Here is a 14631-nt window from a genome sequence, read left to right as displayed (position 1 = left end):
GCTGAATTTATTGAATTTTGTACTGGGGTGTTTTGGAAATGCATTGTTAGTGGATAGAGGTTTCCATGGCATTTTTCTTCACAATTGGAGCTGTCCTCTGCACAGCAGAGGCTGCTGGGAGACGGGCCTGCCCCCGTTTGAGTGCCTGGTAATGGGTCTTAATGTTCTGCACAGGGATCAAAGGAGCGAGAGGCACACAGGTTGCTTTTCAGCTTCCGTGAATTCCCATTACTTTCTGACCCTGTCATTCACTGCGCGTGTGATGCATACAAAAAGACAAATTTAGGAACTGCTGGTGCATGCTTTTATGTGGAAAGGATATGCCCCTTTCCCAGTCCATTAAAATGTGATTGCTTTGATTGTTTCTTAATTTGCAGCACCCTGTGGCAATTACACATTTGAGTTTTTGCGAGGTTTTCTCTCCCCTGTTGTTCTGTAATTCCAGCCCAGTTATTTGGCTGAGGATCTTGCGGTCCGCTCCTCTCCCACCTGTTTGATCTGACATGCGGGGGGGGGTTCAAAGCGGGGGTGTGCTCTGTGACCCCCCCCAGCGTGGGTGCATGTGGCCTGTCAATCAGCACTGTGCCATTCTCTTTGATGTGCATGGGGGAAACTCATTTCCAATGTAATCCTGCCTTTGGGGAATGGAGAAAAACCGCTTTAAAATTTAATGAATTGCTGCCAAAAAAAACAAAGTTAATTTTTAATGATGGAATGCTGTCCAAGGTCATTTTTAAGAAGGTTTTCCTTTTTTAACCTCGCTGACCAGCCAGCAATATGTCGCAAAAATTGCCTTGCTGTTTATCCACAATTTGTAAGTAAAAGCATGTCTTAAAATGTACTAATTTTACAACGCAAGAGAAGATGGGATGGGGCTGGTTCATTTGTCAGCCAGAGCAATGCACAAGTGTGTGTCCTCTGTCCTGATTTGAACCGAACCGTTCGACTTCAGAGAGATCTCTTTAGATATCAGGGTACGTTTTTTTGTTGGCTGCACTTGCAAAACCTTTAAAGGAATTATGGGTAATGGTGTATTTATGATTGTGTGCCTTTCTGATTTCTCTCAGCACAGATGCATGCATGCACAGTCTCTTGGAAACAAGTGGCAGGATATATTGAAGCTCAGCTATTAGGCTCCATGGGGCCTGGTCCCCATCGGGGAATTTATATGCCCATTGATGCCAAAATGAGTCTGCCCCCGTGCCTTTTGTCCTTGTCAGAGGGTTCCACCTCAGCACGTAACTGCCGTACACGCCGACTCTGAAACATCCTTTACCGTTATTAATACACCATTATGACCTCCACTGTGGCTGGGTATGCAGCAAGACCTAATGCGCCGGAGTGAAAATGGGTTTTTCCGTCCACAATGAGCGCCTGGTAGTGAAGTCATTTAGTTCTCAATCGGGGGGGGGGGGGACTCTTTAAACGCGAGCGCAAATTGTGCCACTTTGTTTGCAGGTGTATTAATGCTCAGTTAGGGTGTAAATGGGGAAAGGAGCGTGGAAAAGGCACGGGATGCAGCCCAGGTTGTGTTTTAATGAAGTCTGGGTGCGGGGGATGAGCGTGCCCGAAAGGTAGCGTTCAGAAACGGCCAGACAAGTCTGGATGCTCCGTAAACCATTCAGACGAAACCGTTCAAGTTTCCCACTTGGTATTTGGGCAGATGTCTCGGGGATGTCAGCGTGTGGTTAAAATGACTGCTGAGGAGCTGCACTTCATATCCCCCCCCGTGCTGTAGAAGCGTACGTCACGCACAGGCCTGTGTGCCGTCAGGCGCCTGCTAAAGCTCTTCCTATTCGTGTCGATGCCATTACCTGCGGCGTTTAGTTTAGCCCCCCAACACCCCCCCCCCATCGCCCCCCCGCCCCCCGCTATTGGAGCAAGTGCAGAAGGTAATTTACCGTCCCTGACGGCCAGGATTTGTGTTCCTACCAGCAGCAGTCAATTCAATTCAATAACGGAGGGCTGCAAACAAATGTTAGAGCCATTGTGGGGCAGTTTTAATTAAGCATTTCAAACGGGAGCAGTCTGCAGTGCAGCTCTCTGCTAACTTGGGGAATAGTAGGTAATTAAAACGATCAATTGGCTCATTGCGAGCGAGAAGTTCATCAGAACTAATTTTGTTCATTGCGCAGTGCTGAGTGCTTCCGCGTCACTGGGGACTGTGTTTGCTTATTTTGGGACATTGTTTCATTATAATGTCTGGCTGCGCTTCTCTGCACATAAGCTGGCATGTGGATTTTAGACATTTTCAACATTTTATTTTATTTTATTTTTTTTTGGAAGTGGTACTCAAGTGCCCCCTGGCTGTGGTTCAGTCCTTGGCCATGAGAAAGACTCTGATTGGTCCAGATTTTTCTGTGCACCTGTAACTGACTTTTCTTTCTTCACCTGTTTGAAAGTGTGTAAAATTCTCATGGGGCGTGAAGGGCCATCGTTCAATCAAACTTCCTCCAGTTTTGGCTGTTTGGTAGAGCAACTGGGGGAGTCCATAACTGGGTTCTCCTTTCTATCACCTTGGAAAGGCTATTTTTACCGCATTACATTCTCATGTTGTAGCAATGTGTACCACAATTATTAAGGTTTTGCATGAGGGGCTCAAAGTAAAAGGGGGAAAATTCAAAATATCAATTCACCTCAGCCCTGTCAATAAGCTTGGTCTAATTTGCATTCTCCCTGGGAGTTATTGTTATTGCACTGAACAACAAGGGGTAGCAGAGACTTTAATAGCCATATGATAACCTACATATTCTTTTAAGAGATGCTGTAGCAGCTGCAGTATGGTACCTGGCATTGAAATTGTGTAACTGTGGGTGGAAATAGGGGACATGCTGTACAATCACACTGCTATTCTTGCGGCAAAGAAAATGGTATTCCCCTCAGAGGTTCCCTGCTTGTTTTAGTGGGTACAGATGCATGTGGCTGTGCTTGGTCATCTTAGAAAAACAATGGAGCCAAATCCTAGTTCGAATTTGATGACAATACCACCGAAAATGAGCATTCAGCTGCTTGTGCGTGGCAAAACCTAGGCTTGATATAAATGGGCGACCAGAAGTTGAGTCTTGTGCGAATGCACACACTAGGTTTGAAGAGCGGCGGAATATCGCAGCAGTCCGCGGTCAAACTCTGCAGCGTGCTCCATGACATTGGCTGTCGCTTCGCATTCCAGCCGAGCTCATTTATAATTCACTTAGGGGGACATGTTTGGAAATGAAGATGTACTGACTGGCTTCCCCATTAGCCGCTCCGTAACTGGAAGGGCCTCCGATGGAACGTTGGACAGCGTCAGCTTGGATAAAGTGTAATTCGGGGGGGGGGGGGGGGATCATTTTGATTGGGACAAGGTCAGATTTCATCATAGAAAAGTGCTAAAGAGATGTGCCTAATTGTCCTCCAAGTGAATCTTTTAGGCCTGAATGCCTGTGGTGAGTGAAACTGTTGATTGGCCGGTGCTGTTACCGTGCAAAATGGCCTCCAATCAGAAATGGTGACTTTCAGTCCGTATTCCTTGTCACTTTATAGGCTTGCTGCTCAATGTTCATCAGTAATGCAGCCTCTGGCCATAATATGATCACATTGCATGACATGTCAAATGGATGTCAGTTCGGCCAAGTGGCAATGCCATTACTTCAAATCGCACGCGCCATCTTCATAGCATTTTAAAATTGCCAGGAGTCAAACATTTTTCTTCTTCTCTCTTCTCCCCCAGAACTGTCAGTGTACAAACAGTGTGAGGAGCTGTGATTAAGATGTTTGTACATTTGGGGGGGGGGGGGGGTTAAGGATCTTGACAAACGCGGGGGAACTTTGAGAGGTGGAAATGGCGTCTTGACAGATTGAGTTAATGGAGTGGATGTGAAGTTGAATGAGGTGAATGGTAGAGGGCAAACTGCCATTTTGCTGCGGCTCACTTTCTCTACTGCAGCGCAGTGGGACCTCAGAAGGGACAAGAAGGGAATTAATTTGATAGGGGTTTTCATCCTGCCAAGAAATCTTTTTATCCTCAAAGTAAACAAAGCGGAGGTCATCTCTTTTTTTGGAGAACTGCAATTAAGTTCTAATAAGTGCTAATCAAGTAAGTCATTAAAATATTTCCCCGGCATATGCAAGGGCTTTAATTGCCCGCAGTCACCGCTCTCATTTTAAAAGGCATGTTGGGAGACAGACGAGGGGGCGATTGGGGACGCTCTGCCATTGAGAGCTGATCCAGCTTTGGGAGTTCTTACACAGTGTGTATGCAGAACATGTCTCCCAGGGTGCTCAAATCCTGAGCACTGACCGTTTGAATTCGCTATCTGGAGATGAGCAGCAGACTGTCGTGGCCCTTTATCTGTGTTGAGCTGACTAATCTTGGGTTTTAGAGCGTTTATAATAACTATAATATCAGAGGATGTGATGCAGGGTTTTTTTTGTTTTATTTATTTATTTTTATTTATAAGGGCTACCTCATTCTCTGCCTATTCTAGGCTGAAGATGAGAACCACACACTGTATTAAATACTCCCAAAGCGGATTGGCCAGGTTAATAGTCACTGTGTTCATAGTCTCCCAATGGGTTGAGTGTGTATTTTTTTATACCATTTTTATACTGTGTTGCATTCAGTTCCCAGCAGTGATTGTTACATCATCATTAGAATGTTCAGTTAAGAGCATTCTAGTCATGGTTACACCTTAATGGGTTGACATTGCTTTGCTACTGTGACATCATTATTGTGCGACTGCCGGAAAAAAAGTTGACGCTAGTGAGTAGTGAATGTAGTTTTTGCTGTTCAAGGAGAAAACGGGTGTTTGCCCGAGTATTCAAGTAATAAATAGATTGTTGCCTTAACTCTTGGACTTGAAATGACACAATTCATTTTAGTTTTACACTCGGCGATTGTGTGATTTAGGTTGACTCTGTTGACGGGGAGTTTTATTCTCCCTGCCCTCTGCGAGCCTTGGAAATGCTCCTGCTCATGTTTTGGGGCATCAATATTTCTGTTGGTGATTAATCTCTCTGCGTCTAAAACTGAAAACCAGTCAATGTAACTGTCCTTCAGCGGCCATTGTGCTGTAGTGCATCATTTCCACCGACGTTTCTGCACTTAGACGGCGTGTGGGGAAAAGGCATCAAGCGGACATTTTTCTTTTTAAATTCATGTTTCTCCTCTTTATTTTAGGTTCACGTTAAAAGTGGACAGATGTGGCCCAGTAAAAAAAAAAAAAAAAGATTTGGAAAGGATGGTGCTTTATGAAGCCCACCCCTAGCATTTTTCACATTGCGCAGGTGATATATGGCCACGCCCGACTCCTCCTCCCGCATAAGCAATCACCGATACAAATGACACTCCCTCCGAGGCCACTGAACAGTGGATTGAAATGGAAATTATCTAGACGAAACGGATGCTTCCCCCCCGCCTCCCCGCCACCAAACACCACATTCTGGGGTGGACTGAAGGTCCTGTTTGTCAGGGGTAATATCTTATTTTTGGGGGGGGGGGGGGGGGGGGGAGAGAGCACTATGAAATATCGCACAGGAACTGCCACAGACTGATGATTTTGTTAAAAAGCTATTATTCCTCTCCTGCATCACTCGCGCTGAAATATTGACTCATGTTGGTCAGTGCCTGAAGGAGAACCGTTTGGCTTTTCCTTAATGTTTGTGCTGTTTGTAAGCTGTCCTTGGCCCACTGTGTTAACCTGTGGATGGATGGAGCGCATTTTTAAGACTGAGAATGGTACTTACCGAGTAATGGGTTCTGTGGGAACAGCTCTTGGACGGTCCTGCGCGTGTTCTCTCCCCCCTCCCTCAACAAAAACAATGAGTCTGGCTTTTAGAGTTCGCTGGTCGGCCTGCTGTGTAAGCTGTGCAATGAGGAGGAGTTGGGTTTTATAAGTTCCAGTGTCTATGATGTAATTCAGTAACCCCTGACTTTTAGGGCCCCAGATTTGCCCTTGTGGGAGTAAATATACTGCAATATATTTAATAGAATAGTGTGTCAAGTTGTCAATCAAAAGCCGTGGAAGAGGAGAGGGAGCAGGTGCGGATGCAAGTTGCCATCACTGTTTCTGGCAGTAACTGCATTTTAATATTTCATACTTCAAAGCACAAACACCCCGTGTGAAAGATCAAATGGCCTCTTGTACATCATAATGTTTTTTGAGAAAGCTGGCATTGATAGTTAAACTGTCTTTTATTTGAATCGAGGCCCAGACTGTTGAGTCTATGCATGATGGAGTAGGTCACTGGGGGAGACAGCTAAGAGAAACTGTGGAGCAGATTGATGAATACATATGCAGTTTCCCTGCCCATATACTCCTCATCCTCTCAATAATGGAGTACCATTAAAATAATGAATTACTAGCACTCATGTTTTGCAATGGCTTGCACATGGTTTGATTGAGCCGGCTGACCGTTGGCAGTAAGTGCTGCTTTCAGTGTTACCAGCCGCCGCAGTTATCAGAGACGCACGCGCTGTGCGGGCGACCCACACTGCTGCGTGTGGCCGAGGCTGGACATGAAGACATCGAGATGCCAAAGCCTCGCTTTCATTTGCGTTTGGCTATTTGCAGAATCTGAAGAGGGCATTTTGGGCCTCCTGACAGGACTAGTTCACCCCTCCTTATCCCCTGACGGGCCACCCCTCCTTATCCCCTGACGGGTCAGCCCCCCTGTTCATATCCCTGACAGGCTTATTATCTTCATTTCTGTGAAGGGCCCCCTTTGATCTGGGCTCTTGTTTGACAGTTGATGAGACTCCTGGGCAAGCTGGCGAGAACGGAAGAACTTTTTCCAGCACGCTGCACAGTGACTCGTCAGCATCCATGGGAGAAAAACAAAAACGGTGTGTGTGCGATTATGTAAGCACTCGGAATATAAAACGGCAATAAAAAGAATGTGGGTGCGTCGGAGGGATTCCTGGAGATGAAACTATATTTCAGTATTTTTCGAGGCGTTTAGTTTTACATTTTTCCTTTCTGTCAGCCCCAGGTATTCTGCGACAGCACCTGTGTACGGGTGAGCTGTGGAACATTAGCTGGTGCCACACAATGAGGAAAACGAGAAGCAGTGGCAAATATGATCTTTTGTTTGAAGTGGCGTTGTGTGTGTGTGTGTGCGTCTGTGTGTGTGTGCGTCTGTGTGCATGCGTTTGTGTGTGCATGTGCGTGCGCTTGTGTGTAAGCACACAACGGGCAGATCAATCACTGTTAAATCAGTCATAACTTTAACAAGTCAATTGTAACTTATGTCTTTGAAAAATGATATCCTCTTGTGGACAAATGCTTCCAGTTAACACGCACGTTTGGAAAACTGTGGAAGGGCAGCAAGGTAAATCAAGTGGCGGCGAATCAATTTCCTGTAAAAACCCGCAAGTCAGCATCTCTGCTTTCAAAGGGGTAAAATATCGCCTTGACACAAGACTGCTGTGCCCATGAGTTCAGTCATCCAGTTTAAACAATGTGCCACTTTATCGTATGTGATGCTACATTGCTTACAATTTAAGTGGACAGATGACATGGAAATTGAGGCCGGTGGCTGTAAATTCAGCTTTGCTATAGATTACTGTGATTGATGCACAATATTTATAGCAAGAGGGTTGATTGTGGCTAATTTGAGCCTTGAAATGTGGCTCAAGTAGGTGGTCACAATTTCTTTTCAGTTCCAAGAATGCACTGTAATTTAGATCCAGTTTGTTCTTACACCTGGTCTTTCTCTAAAGGTAATGATGCTTTAAAAACTCCTTGCTCTAAAGGGTAATTCATGCAGCCGAATCCATTTTCCTTGTCTCAACTTTTATACTCAAATAAATCTCATGTGATTTGTTCTTGTTGTGATGTTTTTTTGTTCTTTATTGTACAGTAACTGTTTTGGGCAATTTATGGCAGCTACTTTTAAAACAAGGTGAACAAGCATATCTTTCCTTAAGATGCTTTTTAAAATGTTTTTTTGGCTAAATGACTAATTAAATTCTTCCTTCTAGGACTGTCCTCTTTCAGCTCCCCTGGGAATGTGTATACTGTCAAAGCTTATAGTCTTGTCCTTCACTGAACATGAAGGAAAGTGCATATTGGTCTGCATTTTTTGGTGTTTTTAATGCATCTTCTGCAAAACTAATTCTATCCACGGACATCGTGTGATATACTGGGTGGATATACCGGGTCAGGAAGCAGGCCTAATCATTTCTGAGTTTACTGCCAATAGCAATGTGCGAGTTGAGTGAACACCGAACATAAGGTCCGAAATTTCTGAACCGTACCCCCCTGTTCCTGCCCCCCCACCATCACATGAAGCGCCCCTCACAGCTGCTCTTAATGTTAGAGTGTACAGGGCCCCCGTGGCCAGTGTACTGGACTCTCTGACCACCATACGAGCGGTGCCATCTGTACAGAGACAGAAATGAATGCGAATTACTGGTGGCCTTAAAGTATATACGCCGGGCTTTTTAAGGACTCTGGCACAGCTGTAAATGTATGCAATCTGCAAGTATAATTTTCTGTGCGGGGTCCGGAGTTCACGCTGGTGTAATTACCTCCCAGTGTTCTGGGGAGACTATTCCTGGGTTAATTACACGGTTGGTCTTGTGCCGTTCGCTCCACTTGTAATGTGCACCAGAACATTAGCCCTGTCCTTTATTCGTTTATTTATTTATTTATTGCTCACGCAGCATGGTGACACTGCCCCAAGCGTACGAGGCTCGAGTCCGACCCCCTCGTGTTTTAGGGGGAGACGGAGAGCGATTACACGTGCACTTTTACTCCGCTCTCCGGCTCCTAACGCCAGTTTGTTGGTACTGAATGGAGGGAAACGGTCGTATTTACAGGCGCACAGTAGAATAATACTGTTGTGTCTCTCAGAGTCGAATGACCCAAATATTCTGTCCTTGGGGGTGGGTGGGTGTGGGGGGTGTATAGAATAACATTTTAAATGGTTTTTTAAATGGTTTGCTTAATGAGTCTTATTATAACTGTGGAATGTTTCCATGGTAATTTCATTCAAACTCTTGTTTCAGTGAGAGGATGGTTTGGTAAATGCTCTGGCTGATGAAGGTTATTCATAAAGCTAACAGCAGTGTGGATTTGTCTGACCGGTAGGGGCATGAATTTTCATTTGACTTGCCAGGAGAGCCACGGGGATCTGTTAATTTTATTTTTAAAATTAGCCAATGACATCTTAAGTAACATTTTTAGTTCCAAACGACTGGATTTTGTACATTTTTTTTTTTTGTATTTAATGGATTTGTTCCCCAGGCAGTTGACGCTGGCTGCTACAGCATTCTGCTCTGGCAGTTACTTATCGTGATTCATTGTCTTGCTGCTCCATTTCCTTAATTTGACTGATATGACGTGCGTTGTGCACTTTGCACAGTGGTTCTTGAGTCGGATTAATTAACTGGTGCGTGCAGTTCTTTTTTTTTCTTTTTTTTTTTTTCCCTTCAAGGATGAGTGTCATGGTCAATAAAAACCAACTTGCTTGTTTGGCATTCTAACAATTTGCTCGTGTGTCAGCACTGAGTTCGGACTGGCAGGGTTTGCAGTAAGGCCTCAACCTCAACCAAGGGCTGCTCAACCCTGTTCCCAGAGATCTACCGTCCTGGAGGCTTTCATTTCAACCCTAATGTGCATCTCTAGCTATTGAAATGAGGTGTGGCCTTAATTTGGTCTTAACCTCAAGTATACACCAAACTAAATACTCTCTCGCTGATCTTTCTGTAAACATCCAAACTTGATGAATGCTAGTCTTTACAAATGCATAGGAATGGTCACCATTAAACTCATTTACTACCAGTGGTTTTTTTTTTTTGTTCCACAAATGGCTCTGTGACTTTTAGGGAACAGTCGCACCCGGGTGGGGAGTTCTTCTGTTCTGTGGCGTGGCAGTAGTGAGCATTCAGTCTCCACTGATGGACGGGTAGTAGCACCATGGCTTTAATTTAGCTCATACACAGGCGTGTAATCGCATTCATTTATGCCCTGACAGAAGCCGCGAGGTGAAGTGTGGCGTAATGAAAGCAATCTGAAACCCCGTCTGAGTCTGCTGCCGTGCCACAGGGCAAATTGCCAATTGTCTCGGGTGTTATGAATGTGCGATTCGCACGGCAGTTAATGTAGATTCATGGGATGAAGACAAACGCTTACGCTGGTTTTTTGGGGGAGAAACGGCCTCGTGTTGCGGTCTGAGGGGACTGAGGGGATGCGTGCTGGAGGATTTTGGGCTGCATTCTGCCTGATTAAGGGCAGTCTATTAACTAAGGCTACTGAAAATTACATTCGGCTCGGTTCACCTGAGGCTACTTGGCATGCTTTTTAATTTAATGGGGTTTAATGGAATAAGGTTTTTTTTTTTTTTTTTTTTTACCTTGGAAGCAAAGCTTTCATCTTGTCACATGTTGTACCTTTGTATGTATTAAGCTACAATCCGGGAAACTACACTGGACTATTTTCTCTCCGTGCTTTTCTGGGAATTGGAGAAAAACAGGTAATGGTAGTTTCAGTAACCCCCCCCCCCCCCTCCCCGTCAAGCTGAAGTGCTTTCACTTCAGCTTGACAGTATATAAGGAACTATACATTGAGGGGGAAAAAAATTTTATTCACACTGATTGCCTGAAATTACACACCCACAACCTGGAGCAGGGATACTCAAATCCAAATCTGGTCCAGGTTTTCTTTTCTCCCATATAATTAACTAAACAATTAGTGCTAACAATTGGCCAAGACTGTCTTCACACCTGACTCCCAGGTGAAGGGAGGGTGGAAAACCAGCAGTTCTCCGGTGGATTTGAGCACCAGGGACCTGGAGGATCGCACAATGTTAACTGGAAATGACAGCGGAAGAATGAGACCTTCCATCCGCAGGACTCCCAGCCCTGAGTTATTCACTTGCTTGGCCTTAATTGCTGCCCTGACATTTAAATTTTAATTGGGTTACCGATGAGCTCCTGGAAGGGATCGCTCTTGCGAAAGGTCGCTCCTGGCCGAAGCCGGAGTTTAACACGCTTGCGTTTCCGCCGGGGGGAAATAATTGATTAGGACCGGCGAAGGCTGAAGGGAGCGGGAAGGCGGCCGTGAATCGCCGACAGGCCTTACTGTAAAATATTTACAGTCTCCTCCTCTGTGTGTTAAATCACCCAGGCCAGGCAGCAGGCCTTATATAGTGAGGGGGGTGGCTGGGTCAGTTTCTCACCATCTGACCCTCAGCTGCTCATAGTCCACACACACTCAAAATTCAGTGGCAACTTCTTGGACGAAATATTGCAGCCGTTACCAACCTGGTTTACCCTTTGCCTGTTTCATTGTACTTATTTTTTACTTTTTCACTACACCCACTGCAGTCAGAACATCCCCCCCTCCTTCCAATGTCCGCATTCCAATGATTGCGCAGACAACACATTTTTATTTCCTATCTTGAGAATTTGAGACTAAAATTTTTACATAAAGCACATGTAGCACTTTTGCGCTAAACTACTGATGTCCATGGCAACCAAGTGGCTTTCATGATCTACTTAAAATGAGTGTAATTAACGAAACACTCATTTTACACCACCGCTCTATGCTTCCACATTCTAAATTGACTATCATGTACACTTGTTATAGACTGCATTTTTTTAGGTTAGTTGTAATCACCATTATCGCTCCAGTAAAGACTACATGATATCACGATGACAACTAAAGGGTAAGATATTAGACCCATTCATTTTCGTCGAGAGGATTTTCACTCAATTTAGCTGAAATTGCTGTTCGTCAAATTTGAAGCTGTCCAAATTGATCACTCTTCAGGGAAAACCCAGACCAAGGGATGTCCAGATACTTTTGGTCATGTAGTGTATGTGTATGTATATGTGGCATAATGTCTTAATATCTCAATTGCCTGCCTTGCACAGATTTGTATTTTATGAATGAGCAGTTGTGCTTCACGGGTCATAGGACATGACACTTTCTGACAGTCATTCCAAAATGGCTGCTAATGGTTCTATGAAGGCCTGCTGGAGTCCATGATAATTACTTCAGAGAGATTGCCGTGGCGACCAAATGCTTCCTGGTTTGGTCTGACAGCGTTTTAATTATAACCCACTCAAGGGAGTACCCACGGACCCAAGCCAGCAGATTGATTGATAGGTGAATTAATATCATTGGGCCCTGGAGATGAATCTACATTCTGCTTTAGTAATGTTATACCCTTAACTTTTTTCAAGGACAATTTGGTCCCCTGCCAGTGTCACAGTTTTGTATCCTCGAATTTAGTTTTAAAAAAAGTGGTTAGATTTGTGCAGCTGCGCTGGTTTCTGGCAGATTTGTGCTGATTGTTACGTGAGTTACGTTTGGTCATCGGTGAGATTGTTTTGCAGGCAGTTAATGTGGAATAAACTGAATGTACGGTCTCTTGGTTCAGTGCAGGTTTGGGAAAAGCTCAATGAATGGCTATAGCTGAGATACTGGGAAAACCGGGGGGATAAAAAAACAGACAGCTCAACTTACGGTTTTCTTCATGTGGGCACACACTTCTCATTTCTGATGGAGTACGTATCCAGTAGCTCTTAAGATGGCTGCTGGCTGGGTCATGGGTAGATGCTGCAGAGCACATGCAGATCTAGGCAGTGCTAATGACCCGTATCATTTCATTGAGTCATTAAGGCTCAGTGCTTCCCCACTGCACTCAGTGTCTGGGTTAATGTAATGTGCCCCCCCCCCCCCCCCCCCCCCCCCCCAGTCGTGTAGGTCAGCTGGCCATCTGAGGGCCACATACACCCACACATCTGGCCACTTACGCTGCAAGGGCATGGCAAGATCTAGCCAATTTTAATGCATTCACTTCCACAAGGATGAGTTGACGTGACCTTGTTGAACGCAAGGTCAAACCTCTCCCTCGTTGCACTACAAATTCATTGGAATTATAGAAACCGGAACAAATGGTTGCCATTGCACCTTGTCAACCAACAAAAAAGATGACATTTTAAATTGGACCCTACACACCTGCCAGACCTATGTTTTTTTTTTTTTTTTTTTTTTTTTTTTTTTTTTTTTTTTTTTTTTTTTTTTTTGCTTTGCTTACTAGAGTGAGGGATGGAGGGGGGCAGATAAGTGATGGAGGGAGGGAGGGAGGGAGGTGGGTGGTGGAGAGAGAGGGGGTGAGAGAGGGGGAGAAGGAGGGTGGAAGAGAGAAAGTTGCTTGTATGAGAGAGGCCAGTAGTATCATAATGAGATTTTATGTAACTGGGTGACCTTGCTTCTATCAGACATGTATGTTTGTCAGGCTTTTGCCCTTAATCCAGTGTCTTCCCATTTAAAGCCAAGGCCTGCCGACAGCACACATTATCAAACAATTTATATCTAACAATTTTCTGGAAAACCATGTAACAAACATTGAAATTACATAGCAAACAGTAGCATTTCTGCAGAAGATAAGAAAAATGGGCATCCTTACCAGGTTGTTTCACCATTGGTGTTTTTATTTCCTAGAAATGTATTATGCATGCCAATGCTATAGTAAGATGTGTGCATGGGCTTGGTGACCTTCTTGGGTGAGATGTATGTAAATGGGAAAAAATGTTTATATAATCACTGTAAAGAATATGTAAAGTGTCTGTCCAAGGACTTTACTATTATAGTGCCTTGTTTGCCCTGTGAACATCCTAACATGTTGCAGTATAAACGTGTGCAAGGATTGTTTTTTTTTTTTTGGGAATAACTTTCTCCCTCTTCATCTTCTAGGAATTGATCTCCACACGTCTGTCTTCTGGACATCTCAAGCTGGATGCCAAATCGACTCGAGCTCAACTCTGAGCTGAAATTCGGATGCGCTGCAGCCCCGGGTGTCTCAGCCTCCCTGCTGGACCCATCCCTCTTCCCAGATGGCACCAGGGTCCCGTTTTCGCCTGCTGGGTGTCATGGAGTGGTACCTGGCTACTGACAGTTTCGCTGAGAACGCCAAGCCAGGTTGTCAGGTAAGCATCGTCTTCCTGTGCAGCATCCAGAGAACTCACCCCCTGCTCAACTGAGCTCTTTGCCCATGTGCTAATGGTCTCCCTTCTGGACTGCAACCTGCCTCCTCACTGACATCCCAGCCCATGCAGCTGATCCTGAATGCTGCCTCCCACCCCCCCTCCCCCCCCATCTCCCTCCACTGGCTACCTGAATAATGTTTCAGTGAAACATAGCAAAATGCATTAAATGTCCAAAAAGTGGGAAAAACTGGCATGTTTTGACACAGATCGATAGGAAATCCTGCTTATGTTACGTCTCAGTGTTTTTGTTGTTGTAGCATTTTTTTCTCCCCCCTGTCTCTCCTACAGGTGGAGGCAGTGACATCATGGTCCCGTTGCAAAGATCTCTGGATCCCAAGATGTGCAGGAGAGGGGGGGGGGACGCACGCCATCGCCTAGCAACCAGACTGAGGCGATGCCTGTTGCTGAGGACGCCAGGACCGCCGTGGCACAGCGCTGTCCGAAAGATGCCGGGCTATATAAGGGGAATAATGTGCATCTTTTCCATTAGTTCACACTCCACAGCCACTGTCCTGCTGCCTGCTGATTCTGTGCTTATGGACCTTTCTATAACGTGCTTAATAAACTGGAGGAATTGAAGGATGAACTTTTAGAAAAGAGGACTATCTTCAACTCTGCCGTGGGCTACGTCTACCTGCCCGGTGCGATCCTGC

The 14631-nt window shown here is 45.1% G+C and overlaps 1 protein-coding gene across 1 annotated transcript in view; it reads left to right on the top strand.

The window, feature by feature from the left end:
- LOC118218728 (dedicator of cytokinesis protein 4-like) overlaps window positions 1–13764 on the top strand; it is a 129217-nt gene extending 115453 nt beyond the window's left edge. The window contains exon 55 of the mRNA XM_035401366.1: window positions 13686–13764. The gene's annotated coding sequence lies outside the window, so the exon portion shown is untranslated. The remainder of the gene's footprint in view (window positions 1–13685) is intronic.
- Window positions 13765–14631: the final 867 nt, after the last annotated feature.

Source organism: Anguilla anguilla, chromosome 19 (assembly GCF_013347855.1).
Source record: "Anguilla anguilla isolate fAngAng1 chromosome 19, fAngAng1.pri, whole genome shotgun sequence".
Taxonomy (NCBI): domain Eukaryota; kingdom Metazoa; phylum Chordata; class Actinopteri; order Anguilliformes; family Anguillidae; genus Anguilla; species Anguilla anguilla.
This window is presented reverse-complemented; position numbering and strand designations above follow the sequence as displayed.